The 12,384-nt window shown below is 39.0% G+C and overlaps 1 long non-coding RNA gene across 2 annotated transcripts in view; it reads right to left on the minus strand.

Annotated features, from left to right (window-relative positions):
- The window catches only part of LOC146704592 (uncharacterized), an 82,502-nt gene that overhangs the window by 55,444 nt on the left and 14,674 nt on the right, over positions 1-12,384 (minus strand). The gene's annotated exons all lie outside the window — the stretch shown is intronic.

Consider the following 12,384-nt stretch of genomic DNA (forward strand, 5'->3'; position numbering starts at 1 on the left):
TTATGTCATTATAAAATGCTTTTAAATATTTATGTTTTTCTTAAAATAGATGCGTGTTTTAAAAACGTGACAATATTCCTGTTTGCGCAGTGATGTACGTAAGGAGCTATTTTATAAAGTGTTTTAGCATGCTGATCAGTCTTTTTATTATTATTATTATTATTATTATTATTATTATTATTATTATTATTATCATCATCATCATCACGTGGATTTGAATGAAAAGCTGATTTCCCAGATAGGCAAAAATGCTGAGAAAATGCATTTTGCTTTCCTCCCCTAATTACACTCTAACATTGTTTGCGAAATGCACACACCATAGAAAATAATTTGCCATGAGCAAGTTTGTTGATGAGCCCACTATTAGTTTTTCTCAGCTAATTTCGCCCAGAGCTGAACAACGGAAGTAGACGATATGAAAACATCAACACAATGCAAACAGCGCTGTTCAAACTAAAACTTCATGAGGCAATCAAGTCTATTGTGTTTATGTAAAGAAGATTCGAAAGTACTTCAGAAATGCAAATAAACCCTTGAGGACGGTGTGGTCAAAACTGTATAAAATATCCATAAGTCAATTATATGAATGTGAAAACCAAATGGGAAGCCTATTTTGAGCTATTGCTATTCAAGCTTTTGGCCAGGGCCACCTTTCCGCTTGGAGGGTTTGCAATGCCAGGGACCACACACACGCACACGCAGATTTACTCATAATTTATGCTAATTTCCCCCCCATAAACCCACAGTGCACCCCATCACCAGTCTGATGGATTACGAAAAGAATCGCATTGCGGGGGACACCGAGCAACTTTCACCCAGAAAGCAGAAGCAGGCTGAAGAAGAGCATCCTCCCTGCTGTATGAGGATTGTTTGACAATCGATTAGTTAGTACAAGTAAATCAGTTAATTAGCTGATTGAGATTAAAGAACAGAAAAAAGAAACAAAGTGAGAAAAAAAGTAAAATTATTGTTAATGTGTTGCATGCAATAAGTTAAAAATAAGCACGAAAAAATAAGCGTTTTTTTCTTTCTTTCTTTTTTTGCTGGAAAAATTCCCACCTTTCTCTTTCATTATTATTATTTTCCTGCAAAGTGGCTTTTAACACCTGTCATTTCACATTAATGTTCAGCTGAAAAGGTTTTGTCCAAAAGGAAGTGGCCCTGTCAACCTATCTCCAGCGGCTCGGATAATGACAACACACTGCCAAATGCCAAACATCTTCTGACATCCAGCCTGTTCAGTCAGCCATTCATTCCAAAAAAGAAAAAGAAGAAAAAGAAAAGTTAGGCCATGTTATTAGTTCTCACCCAGATTAATATGTCTGTCCACAAATCAGATAAATCGGTTTGAATTCGCAGTTGATTCAAAAAATTAGCTGCAGAAATCGCACTACAAATGCTTGAGCGTGCAGCAAATGGATTGCATTTCACGCACTATTCGGGCTTATTTTACATTATCAACTTGAATAAACTTTGACAGTTTTTATTTTTTGGCACCGCAAACCAGCTGCGGGTTTGCGGATTGAAAGTTAACCCGCAACGCTCGCGTTAACCAGCCGTGCCACACAGGCATTTTCCCACCTTCTTTTTGACTCCTCTCACTCATAGTCGGAGTGGCTTTTTGAGCTTCAGGGTTATGGGGTATTGGTAGGCCTTTTGTCCCCGTCCAATGCACACACTGAAAATACCACCATGACTCTGAATCTGAATGGGGTTTTTAGCTGCTCCCAAAACTCCCGAGTTCAAGCAGCAGTAGATCAAGTCTGCACTATGTTTGGTCATTTGTAGAAACCCGAACAAAGGTTGGGATAAGCCAAATTGCATTGCACTTGTGAACCAGACCTCAGCCTGAAGTATCCTTTATAGCGGGAGGGGGAGACCAAGAACAATTTTGTGTGAGCTTAAAAAAAAAGAGGGGGGGGGGGGGGGGGGCAAAACAAAGGGCACTTTCTGAAACATCTTAAAGTAGAGTAGTGAGGCGTGACATTCCCAGGGTGACGAGACACAAAAGCTGAGGTCATGGGGATGAAAAAGAGAATCAAACAGCCACTTTCACACGTCTGCCCTCCTCTGCTGCACCCCCCGAACACAATAGGAAACAAATGTTGTTAAAAGAGGATCGATGCCATTCATCCTAAAGCAGCGAATGATAGCCAAACAATATTGTCACAGTGAATCGAGTTGAGATATGCTGCCACCCAGACCTACGGAGAAGGAAAGAAACTGCTATTCAGGGAATAATTAGGGGGGGGGGGGCTCATGGCGCTCGACCAAAAAAAAAAAGTCAAAATGTTTTGAAGTATGTCAATAAACAAATGTCACTCTTGCTTATTATTTTTTATGTGTCTCAAATAGTTTATTTTTTTTTTTTTACTTCCAGGTGGTGCTCTCCAGTTGTCGGCTCAGAAGCCCCATGTCAGACTTCAGGCAATGATTTAGGCCATTACCGATCAATAAGTAAACACAGTGCAGCTGCAGAATCATTTTAAGACAATCGTTTATAATCCCAAGTTTTCTCTTTGAGTTGGCTCAGTGTTCTTCACGCAGATTATCATCATCGTAGCCCGTAGATTTAAACGGATTTGTCATCCGCTGGCCTCTGAACACACGCTCTGCGTAAAGGAAAGCGTGCATAGTTTTGTTGTCTGCTGCAAACTACGGCTCTCCAAGCCGTCCAATAGGCCTGTGCTTTTAATTAAGTCCGTGGTGATTTCATCCCCCCCAGAGATGTTTTACGGTGCAATTAAGGACGCGCTGATGATAAGGTATGAATATTCAGCAGAATGACAATTAATTAGCAGACAGAGTGCTCTCACAAGAGTCTCCTCAACGGAAAATTTAGCCTATATAACGCAATATTCACACCACTTCGAGGCCAACTTCACATGCTGCCCCCCCTTGAGATGGCTGTGGATTTTGACCAGAGAAAAATCAGCGTAAAGGTAAAACCCCAACGTTAACAAATACAGTAAATATATTTGTTAATATTTCTTTTTGGAACACTAAAATTACGGTCCTAGTCTAGTTGTTTCTTTGTGACATCAGAGGGAGTACCTGGAAGAAGACCTCAGGGCATTCGCAACATATGCTCGGATTAAGCTTAATGGTCTAATTACATAAATTAGGCATTAATTATACAGCACATCATGTGTAACAGATATCTCAATTGTACAGAGGCGGGAACAATCTAATTCAATTTGTGTGTGAATAGTTTCATCCAATTAAACACACAAGGACATAAAAAAGTAGAAATATCGATAGCGAGGCCCGGCTTATTTAATCAGGACACCAAGGGATTTTTCTGGTTGTAACATTTGAGCGTGCACATTTTTTTTTATCTAATTTCGTTGTGGAACGTTTTCCCCCCTTTAGCAGCATGAACACCGAGAGGCAGCAGTTTCACTCAATGGCCATAAGATGGGGACAGTGTAATTGATAGTTAAAGGAAGAGTTTTACAAGCGTAAATAGTAATCACTCTCTCTATGTGCATGTACACAGAGAGTTTTTTTTTTTAAATTACAGTCATATTGAAGAATCACTATGACAACATGGGACTGTTTTTAAATCTATCTGTCCATCTATCTACTGTATTACTATGAGATTGTCTTCAGGCACACGAGTGTGCATGGTAAGTGTGAGTGTGTGTAGGAGGGTGTCCCAGTTCATTGACTCCATATGGTGAGAAACAGCAGGACTGATGAGTGTACTACCTGAGGTCCCTGTTTGTGCCGTGGAGTGTAACCAAAACAGCGGCCCCCCACCTGACCCCTCCACCCCCCTGCATAATTCATTACAGACAAGACGGTGCCACTCTCACTCCCATTTCATTTAGCTTCTTTAGTGACAGATGACTCTGTAACAACAAATCATACCATTAAACTACACGTGATACTTAGCCAGCTGACAGATATAAAAGGGGAAGGAGCAAAGAGCAAGAAGATGAGAGAGAAATGGAAATGGGTGAAAGATGAGAGGAGAAAACAGAATAACAATATGGCAGAATCCATATCAATATTGAGAAGAAAATGCAAAAGCCCTCACTGATACACTATGTATTACCTCATAATGAACTGGTTTCATTTGAACAATAATCATGGAAATTCTCAGTCACTGTATATACTGTTGAAAATGAGAGAATACTGAACTATTTATCAGTGTGAGATCATGATATATTAACAACAAACTCAACAGAAGAACGAACTTTCGTTGTGACGAAGCAAGATAAAAGGGCTTTTATGCACAAAAAGGTGTGAATTAACATAGGTCAATCCTGTACGCAGGGGATAAAAATGAGGTGGAAGACTTTGACGTGAAACACAGTGCAAGAGCGCAATGAGGACGAGATCAGAGGGTGAAGTAATATTAATGAAGGTATACCACGATTAAAATCGTACGTTCATACTCCCCTTAAGTGTCATTACACACTGATGTACAATAGCACAACCTACCCAGATGGCAGGTGACATATAAACTAAATGGCAGAAAACGGATCAATATACTGGGTCACGGCAGGGGAAATTACAACCTCTTGAGGTCAACGTTATAAGTTTAACCTAAAACCTCTAACCTTCATGTTTGCCTTTTGCTCTGCCATTATCTTTTCATTGCAGGAAAATTAGTACAAAACAATTACTGCCCTTTAAGCGTTGCCTGTTTGTCACAAATTAATTGCAGGATTTAAAAAAAAAAAGCTTTGAACTCAGGGATCAGTTGTAAGGAAAGTTGACATGTCCTCCGCAACACCACCAACACGTCTCTCCTTTGGGGGTTAATGTGAAAGACGTCTAATGGAGGCAAATCCCTTTTTTATTGTGAGCTTATGTGGTTGGAAGGCACGGTCCTTTGTGTGGCTCATGTTCATCCAGACCTTGGCAGTGATCAGAACACACTTAACCAACTGGGACCAAATGAGGGGCATTTTGTTCTGTCTTTCATCTTATACATCAGGGAAAAATGCTTGGTCTCCACGGACGGTTAACGGAGCCAAAGACCAGAACAACACAATACGCAATAACAATACAGGAGTGTTTACAGCACACGTAAACAAAAACACATGGCTGATCCTCGGGACACCCACGGGGAAGGTAAAAGACTAAAAACATATCACAGAAATTTTTATTTAAAAAAAGTTTGCAAACATATTCTGTTTGTGAACACCTAAGAAAACGAGATAACACACTCTTTCTGACCTACATCTGTAATCTGCTCTTATTTTAGAGTTGCCTGTCTGTCTTTCTGCAGCCATCACAGAAGATTCAGTCATTTACTCATGAGCGGCTAACAAAATAACCAATCATTAAGTGCCACTTCCACTGATATGTTTTAATTGGTATGTGATATATGCCGCTGTAAGACTCAAATTTGCATTGCTAAGCATAAACAAGCATCGCTGTAAATCACAAGAAGCCCTAAAGAGAAACAAGAAATGTTGCATGGTGTGCTTTGAAATGCTCTTTATTGTTGACCAGCTCAATGTGCCTCCTGCTGAAAGATAATATGCATGACACAGTTCCAGGCACTGATTCATTTGTTTAGTAACAGGGCAGCTAACCTACGCTGAAGGCATGAGTGCAGTGAGGAAAACATAAAGGTCCTGTTAATCCACAGCTAATCACAGGGCCACAGGAAACAATCCTGCAAAAGGATTTTGTCAAGTTATTTAAGGCGGGACTTGATGTGTTTCTGTAAAAGCATGCTGACAAGACATGACACAGTGCAGATTCTGCATCATTATTCCATCAGGCTGCTGAAGACGCAGCCCCTAACTGGCAGCCAAGGACTTTTAGGAAAGCATGGCAAATGTCTAGAGAGAAATATGTATTTATGTTTCCGAAACACTGTTGATTAAGAGTTCTTGAAGCGGCGCCGTAGCTGATATACGAGAACATTTATTTTTGAAGGATAGTAATGGACCTGATGAACTGCCGTGTTGATTACTAGAATCTTAAGGGTGTACACTTGAAAATAATGTTGTTGACTCTGACCCATTCAGGAGCAAGTGCTTCGGATGTGACAAGGCATCTGAATTATACATGGGAAATGCACAGAGGCTGCACTGCACACAGAAGAATGCAATTACATTTCTATCAAACAAATTTAATCTAGAGTCGAGGTTTATGCTATTATAATGCACTAATGGAAAAGCACAAGAAGAATCCTATAAAATGTCAAGTACCGCTGCATATCAGGAAAAGTCTTTATTGGTCACTGTAGGCACAGACTGAGTGTTAACAGGCTTATCCGCAAGGGAAATGTTCAGTTCCCCTGCCAAAACCAAAGCTATTACAATCCCAAATAATTAACTTTCAGCAGAATAGCCAGTTGTCACGAAAACTAGGATAGGAAGATGTCCAAGGGGGGAAACTGGATGAAAACACCAAGCTCTGTTTGCAACTACATCTTCAGACACAAGCTGGCAAGGTACACACTAATCCAAACCTTTGGTGGTCAATTAAAAATAAATGCAAACATGGTTAATACCTAACAGTATGGAGTCTTTTCTCCGAGCTGTCACCGTTTGCTTTCTCATAGGCAAATGTTTAACTGTTGGGTTCCTATTTATAATGGTCACTGAGATGATTGTCATTAGCTGGTGCTTAATTCCCCAAAATTAATTTAAATAAATAATCCAAATCTGGGCAAAAAAAGCACATCGCACATTGGCACTGTTGCACTTTTTCTTGTTTTCTATAATTCTTACACTCTTCTACAAATAAACACAGTTCTGAATTCCTTACACCGAAACCTCCTCGACTGAGAGAGAGACATTTATTATCAGTGAGGTCGATCTGCCTCCACATCACCGAAGCACTGTCATTCAATCATTACCTTGTTTATGCCCACATTTCACTGACAGTCTTGAATGGCCCTTAAACCAACTCAGGTAATATGGCCTAATAAACTGGGACCAATAAAAAGCATTTAATCGCGAGTGTCAACATGATTAATTGTGTACTAAAATCCATGTGAGACCTAGTCATGGGGGCAGTGAAAAAGGCATTTTGCATTTCAGCATAACTGGCACCAGGACAAGCAGTTATGTGAGTCTATCCATGGAATGGTATGAATATCAAATTAATAATTAGTCATGTAATTTCTCCTCAGGAATTACTATGCCTCAAACTGGTCGGTGAATTTAATTATTAGCAGCCTTTTTGTTTCCATGTCCCTCTCATTACTGTCAGGATTGATGTAACGTAAACTTCATTAAAAATTAAAGCAAGAGTCTTAATTATGAGGCTACACTGACTGAAGTTAGAATTAGCCAACTCAGTGATGTGCAAATGAGAGCATTATTTAAGAAACATGCTGGAAGTAGTTATGCTAATTTCAAGAGTTCACAGTAGCAGACCTTTTCACTTGCAGTTGCATATTCATTAAACACACTATGCAAATTTAATGTAGCAGTCTTAGTAATGCCTTGTTAATTTATTCAGATTTATTGAGAACGACTTGTAAAAAGTACCAATTTAATTACCCTATCTCCTTGGAAGGTAAGGGATATGGCCAAGGTTTTAAACTGTGTAAATCAGCATTAGTGTGGTTTGATGGAGAAAAAGGGAATGAAAGGACACTGCTGTTAATAGCCATGCTTGAAAGACATATTGATTCACTTAAGACATGATCCAGGTAAAGCGCATTCAACCAGCCAAATTTGGACAGTGCTGTAAAAAATTACAAAGTGTCAGTTTTAGCAACAGGAAATACTTTATCACCGATCGTGTGTTTTACACCTACAATCCGATCTGCAAAGTAACTCCTAGTTTAAAAAAATAAATATATAAAGTAATAAAGACATTACATTTTAATTTACAACAGCTTCTATTGTCATATTACTCATTAACATAACATAACACTTCTGGTTGCTTACACCTGTTCAGGTGCTCGTTAATGCAAATATCTAACCGGCCAATCGCATGGCAGCACGTCTCGCGCTTAGGGGTGCAGGAGATGACCTGCTGAAACCAAGCATTACAATGGGAAGGATGTGAATTAATGATAAAATGTCCCATTGGTTCTAGACAGATTGGTCTGAGTATTTCAGAAACAGCTGGTCTATTGAGGAGAGAGGGCTCTCTCAAGTCTGAATAAGAGACAATGTCCAGTGAGTGGCAGTCCTCCAGCCAGAAATGCCTTGTTGATCCCACAGGTCAAAGGAGAGTGGCCAGAAATGCTGCAACAGTAACTCAACCAAGCACTCATTACAACCAAGGTATGCAGGTGAATATCTCTGAATGCACAACATGTTGAACCATGAAGCAGATAAGCTACAGCAGCAGAAGACTGCACTGAGTGCAACTCCTGTCTTTACCTTACAATATAAAGCACCTTGGGGTTATTGTGATTTGACACTTTATGACACTTTATTTAAAACTGAATTGAATTAAAACACATAGATTACAATGACATTGAACTTAATATTGGTGTGTTGTATATTCAGCAACAATTTGTCTAAATTGCTTTTCATTTTGTTTGATTGCACTAATACTGTTAAGTGCTATTCCATTTAACTGTACTGACAAAATATTGATGTATAATCAGGTCCAACTTGGAAACATCTCCATAATGCAAATCATTCTCAGAATTTATCAGTATAGAACCCTTGAAGCTACGGTAGCAGAAGTTAATGTCCTTCCAGTTACACATTCAAATTCCTGCCTTGAACAGCTGAGGTAAGACTGAATTTGTTTACAAGCCATCTTTGACTCACATTTTTTGGCCTAAATGGACTGTTAGTCGTGATGCTGTTTCCCCCAGTATGTGCAGGTTGATTATGGTGTACACTGAACATAATAATAAATAAGACAAGGGACTATAGCCAACTTTTACGAGATTAGCATAACAGAACTGTAACTAAATCTCTCCCTCTCAAGTAAAAATCATCGTCAAATTAGAAGACTGTTAAAGATGGACATCACCAGCATGACACTTGTTTTGAAGCCTCAATTGCTGCATTACAGAGATCACCATCTTGTTTTTTGTAGCTATATTATAAGTAATATATGGCTCCAGAGTAATCAGCTAACACTAGCAAGTTGGGCTAGCAAGGCTGAATGGGTTTTTTGGCTAATGTGCTACATCATATACAAATAAAAACTGCACTTTCGCTCATGGACCTGGAGGACCTGTGTTTAACTGCAAAGTAAACCTAATTATTTGTCAGACAATTGAAAACTATATTAAAAAGGTTCCACAAACAGTCAAAAGGTCTAGTTCAGTCAGTGACTTGAATTAGCTGAGGTAAAAAAAAACACCTAGGCCCTAAAAGAGCTAACTTTAACCCTTAATAGAATTTAAAATGATGGATTACAAAAAAAAAAAAAATTAAAAATCATCACTGGTACAGTTGTCACCATTGGGGGAAAACAGCAATCGCATGTTGTCTGAGTAGATGTCAGGTAAGTAAAACAATTGAAACAATGGACAAGGTAAAACCCAGCTCTTTTATCCTTTTAGTGTTTAATACTTGCATTTCATTTTAAAAACACTCTTGATTTGCAATCTGTGATTGTTAAGTCAGAGCATATAAAATGCTGGTTCAGGGAAAGGTGACCATTACAAACAATACCGCAATAAACATTTGCAACTGAGAGCATGTTTACTGCATTGGACCATGTCCAAATATAAAGAATTACTACGCAAAAGAGGGGTGTTAATTAATATGTGATTTTAATTCAATAAATAAACCCCCGAAGACAAAAAATAAACATGTCTGCACACATCCGGACTCACCCTGTTTATTATAATAAACCGAAATTTTACTGAGAGCTGTTGATTTACAAACAACAACAACAACGGTGTCATCTCAGGTACATATCACTTCACAAAGGAAAGAAAGAGGGAGCTAATACGATGTGCAACCAAATAATCTTGTTAGTTTCAAGTGGCCAGTTGTCAGTGACTACATGTTAGTCCTCGGGGACAGAGTTGAAAGACTGAGCTGCAGAAAAACATCCTTAGGGCTTGCGAAGGAAGAAGCCCAATCACTGTGTTGGAAAAAAAAAATAACCTGCAGATGAGCGCTGAGGGTCGCAGAGCTCTGACCGTGGCAGGGCAGAGCTCAGTGACTGCATACACCACTCGAGGAGATAATTACACTGGCTGGGTGTCTATTGCTTGTGTCTGTTCATCACTCTCTGTTGTCCCTCAGGAGTCCCTTTGGGTGTGTATGTGAAACTGTGTGTGTGCGTGTGTGTGTGTCAGGTGGTCCCTACAAGCCTCTTACTGTTTTGCTGCATTTGACGCAGTCATCCAAATACAAATTTAAAAAAAAGACACTAAACCTACGAACATGTACTCTCAACAGTTAAGCTGGATAAAATCATGGATAAAGCTTCTTATTCTCCGGCTCAATAAATAAACTAGATAGGGCACTTGGTGAGTGCATGTGTGGTTTTAAAGGAAGTGATCTGGATAAAGCAAAATTTGATGGGCTTTTCTTTGCCCGTGCATCATCATTTTATCTTTAGGCAAGTTTACAGAGTTTACATATTTAAGAGAATTCTGCTTCATATATTTTTTTGTAATCTTGCTGACAGACAGAAAGACAACCAAAGAAATGACACAGATCACAAACATCTGCTCTGGCTTTTACCTTCATCAAATAAACACTTAGTAGACTGGGAAAAACTGCACACACATTTACTTGAAAAGGAACAGCATAACATGTTTTTTAATAATTATCTATGCTCATAAATAAAGTTTGACATCCCATTAACCTAAGAGTTAGATTTTCTTTGTTAAAATGTAATTAAAAAATAACATATATACTAGCTGTATGCAATTCCAATATTGCGCAAAATAATAATTTAATTTAACCTTTAAAGTTGTAACTTTATGACCAGATGAGGCTGCTGTGGCTGAGCTCATGCGAGTTCTGGACACAAGGACAAGCAAGGTTAAGTAAATCCTAAAATCTCCTCGTTACCATATTAATTCAACCAAATATGCAAATATATAAATATAGATGGCATTATCAATTGACATTTACTGACCTATAAACTTATGACAACACACTGCATTGACAGATGCATACATATCATGCAGATATGCTTAGATAGGTGATAAATACTGGAGTCAGTTGTCATTATCTCTGTATACTTTGGTTTTAGGACATTGATCTGTCTCCTGCTCCTGTTTTTCCAGGTTATTCTGGCACACAATGCTGATGTCAGAATTAAAATGCTGATTGTATTCATCCCTATTGAACCTCCAACTAGAAGATGACTTAATATACATCCTTTATCATCTTGAGGGCAATAATTTCCATTTTTTCTACTAAGAGTGACAGATGCGAACCATCCCATTGACCATAATTAATCTGTGTTTAAAATGAACAGGCTGCATAGAAGTGGAGCCATAGCCCAGGGTCTGAGGGCCCGTGCCACAGTACTATCTGTCTGGCCCCATGTATCTCAGTGTAATTATCCCATTGCCATGAATAATGGGACAAGGGGGGATCCGAGTGATGCTTTGATAGAGATGAGATTAGTTTAATCAAGTTCATTGCTTGGGCTGGGCCACCGAATCTCATCATCGTTCCTCTCAAATCACCAGACCCTCACCCCACCCGCCAAAGCTCCTTTTACGCCTGCCACATTAGCCAGAAAAAATTTATGACATCGTTAGTTTTTAAGTGCTACCTCTGTTAGGACAATACATACTTAAAACAGAAGGCTTTGTGACAAAAGGATTCATATTAAACGGGGCAAAAGCAGGAGTCCTGAATATCAAATGGTCTGTAGGAACATTTACAACAGAAAAAAAATAGATACATAACACAATAATTATATATTTATTTAGTAAACTTATATATTTATTGTCTCAACAGATTTATGAATTACACTATCTCATGCTTTCAAATATAACCTTGGCCAAATAATTGAACAATTTAGCATCACATTCAGATTCATCATAAAGAAAAACTGTTGGTTTAGAATAGTTTAGGCACCTCCCATTAGAAATTCAAACATGGGATTTGTCAATGTAATGTGTTATCCCCCTGAGGCAAGCATTCAAATAAAAAAAGAAAGAAAAGTACAGGGCACTCTGCGTATTTACAGACAACAAATCATGTTTGGCAAAAAGTGACAAACCCAGCGTGCGGCAAAGCCGGTGGACTCCTATAGTGATCTTAGCTTGGAGAGATCCATAAACACATGTTCCCTACAGCACACCATCACTCTCTCCTGCTGGCCTGACGTCAGAGGACAGGGCTTTATCTGTCTACAGAGGACGGCAACTTTGCAAACAAAGCCTCAAGTGAAGCCTCTCGGAAGTCCCGACTTTGACTTTCTCCTAGCTTCGTGTCAACACACCTCTCCGCAGCCCCCTCCACACGCACACACAAAAAAAAAATACCACTATTACAGCACAATTTGGGA

Source organism: Copadichromis virginalis, linkage group LG7 (genome assembly GCF_057382275.1).
Source record: "Copadichromis virginalis isolate Kocher_CV1m ecotype Utaka linkage group LG7, C_Virginalis_male_GT1.1, whole genome shotgun sequence".
In the NCBI taxonomy this organism is placed as follows: domain Eukaryota; kingdom Metazoa; phylum Chordata; class Actinopteri; order Cichliformes; family Cichlidae; genus Copadichromis; species Copadichromis virginalis.